This window comes from Schistocerca serialis, unplaced genomic scaffold (assembly GCF_023864345.2).
Source record: "Schistocerca serialis cubense isolate TAMUIC-IGC-003099 unplaced genomic scaffold, iqSchSeri2.2 HiC_scaffold_303, whole genome shotgun sequence".
In the NCBI taxonomy this organism is placed as follows: domain Eukaryota; kingdom Metazoa; phylum Arthropoda; class Insecta; order Orthoptera; family Acrididae; genus Schistocerca; species Schistocerca serialis.
In genome coordinates, this window is record NW_026047871.1 from 157,501 (window position 1) to 160,000 (window position 2,500).

Below are 2,500 nucleotides of genomic sequence, written 5' to 3' on the forward strand. Positions count from 1 at the left end.
CCTATTCTCAAACTTTAAATGGGTGAGATCTCCGGCTTGCTTGATATGCTGAAGCCGCGAGCAAACGACTCGGATCGGAGTGCCAAGTGGGCCACTTTTGGTAAGCAGAACTGGCGCTGTGGGATGAACCAAACGCCGAGTTAAGGCGCCCGAATCGACGCTCATGGGAAACCATGAAAGGCGTTGGTTGCTTAAGACAGCAGGACGGTGGCCATGGAAGTCGGAATCCGCTAAGGAGTGTGTAACAACTCACCTGCCGAAGCAACTAGCCCTGAAAATGGATGGCGCTGAAGCGTCGTGCCTATACTCGGCCGTCAGTCTGGCAGTCATGGCCGGTCCTTGCGGCCGGCCGCGAAGCCCTGACGAGTAGGAGGGTCGCGGCGGTGGGCGCAGAAGGGTCTGGGCGTGAGCCTGCCTGGAGCCGCCGTCGGTGCAGATCTTGGTGGTAGTAGCAAATACTCCAGCGAGGCCCTGGAGGGCTGACGCGGAGAAGGGTTTCGTGTGAACAGCCGTTGCACACGAGTCAGTCGATCCTAAGCCCTAGGAGAAATCCGATGTTGATGGGGGCCGTCATAGCATGATGCGCTTTGTGCTGGCCCCCGTTGGGCGAAAGGGAATCCGGTTCCTATTCCGGAACCCGGCAGCGGAACCGATACAAGTCGGGCCCCTCTTTTAGAGATGCTCGTCGGGGTAACCCAAAAGGACCCGGAGACGCCGTCGGGAGATCGGGGAAGAGTTTTCTTTTCTGCATGAGCGTTCGAGTTCCCTGGAATCCTCTAGCAGGGAGATAGGGTTTGGAACGCGAAGAGCACCGCAGTTGCGGCGGTGTCCCGATCTTCCCCTCGGACCTTGAAAATCCGGGAGAGGGCCACGTGGAGGTGTCGCGCCGGTTCGTACCCATATCCGCAGCAGGTCTCCAAGGTGAAGAGCCTCTAGTCGATAGAATAATGTAGGTAAGGGAAGTCGGCAAATTGGATCCGTAACTTCGGGATAAGGATTGGCTCTGAGGATCGGGGCGTGTCGGGCTTGGTCGGGAAGTGGGTCAGCGCTAACGTGCCGGGCCTGGGCGAGGTGAGTGCCGTAGGGGTGCCGGTAAGTGCGGGCGTTTAGCGCGGGCGTGGTCTGCTCTCGCCGTTGGTCGGCCTCGTGCTGGCCGGCGGTGCAGGATGCGCGCGCCTGCGCGGCGTTCGCGCCCCGGTGCTTCAACCTGCGTGCAGGATCCGAGCTCGGTCCCGTGCCTTGGCCTCCCACGGATCTTCCTTGCTGCGAGGCCGCGTCCGCCTTAGCGTGCTCCTCCGGGGGCGCGCGGGTGCGCGGATTCTCTTCGGCCGCCATTCAACGATCAACTCAGAACTGGCACGGACTGGGGGAATCCGACTGTCTAATTAAAACAAAGCATTGCGATGGCCCTAGCGGGTGTTGACGCAATGTGATTTCTGCCCAGTGCTCTGAATGTCAACGTGAAGAAATTCAAGCAAGCGCGGGTAAACGGCGGGAGTAACTATGACTCTCTCCATTAAATGTCAGCGTAGAGCGCAGCCCTACAAAGACATGGTGGCGAAGTTTGTCACCGAGCTTGCTGGCATGGATCGCGGCCTTCAGGGTCCTCCTAGTGAGCCTGCAGTCAGTCATTCTTTGCCGCAGTCTCCACCTTGTGGGGAAGATGTTGACCTAGCCATCTGGTCATTTGTAGCAGAACTCCCCCAATCAGACCGCCGATTCCGCTCGCTTGATGATCTCGTGGCTCTGGGTCCCACCACTAGCCGTGAAACAATCCAGGCTATGTTGCTGTCTGCTCTTGACGAAGTAGGCAGCAGGGAGCCAGCCGTCCACCAAGCTGCGAGTGTGCGGACCCAACAGCCCCCAGAGCGGAAGCGTGCACGCAGGAGATGGGAGTATGCGGTGGTTCAGCGTGCTTTCAAGAAGAACGGAGCACGCTGTATCAACGGACTTCTTGATGGCACACTCTTGCATCAGCCACCATCCATCCCAGGGCTGATTGAGTTTTGGACAGACCTCTTCTCTCCACCACGTGTCAGGTCTCGACCTCCGCGTGGGGAGGGTCTGTCCGATGAGCTGCTGCCATTCTCGAAGAGGGTGCCCTTCCGTGACCTCTGGGCTCCCATTTCTGCAGAAGAAGCCACTGCTGCTCTCCCGCCTCGCAATTCTGCTGCAGGTCCTGATGGCCTCACGCCGACGCAACTGCGTCGCCTTCCCCGGGAGGTTCTCCTCAAGATCCTTAATTTCCTCCTCCTTTCCCGTTCCCTTCCATCCCGACTCCTTCAGGCCAGAACAACCCTGCTGCCCAAGAAGACCACCGCAGCATCCCCTGCTGACTTTCGTCCGATCACAGTGTGCTCGGTGCTGACCAGAGCCTTTCACAAGGTTCTGGTTGGCCGCCTGATGCGCTACTGTGTGTTGGACGGTCGCCAGCGGGCTTTCATCCCTCAGGATGGGATGCTTCATAACACCTTTCTTCTGGATCTGGCGATGACCCAGG

The 2,500-nt window shown here is 59.0% G+C and overlaps 1 pseudogene; it reads left to right on the forward strand.

The window, feature by feature from the left end:
- The window catches only part of LOC126444846 (large subunit ribosomal RNA), a 7,163-nt pseudogene that overhangs the window by 1,367 nt on the left and 3,296 nt on the right, over window positions 1-2,500 (forward strand).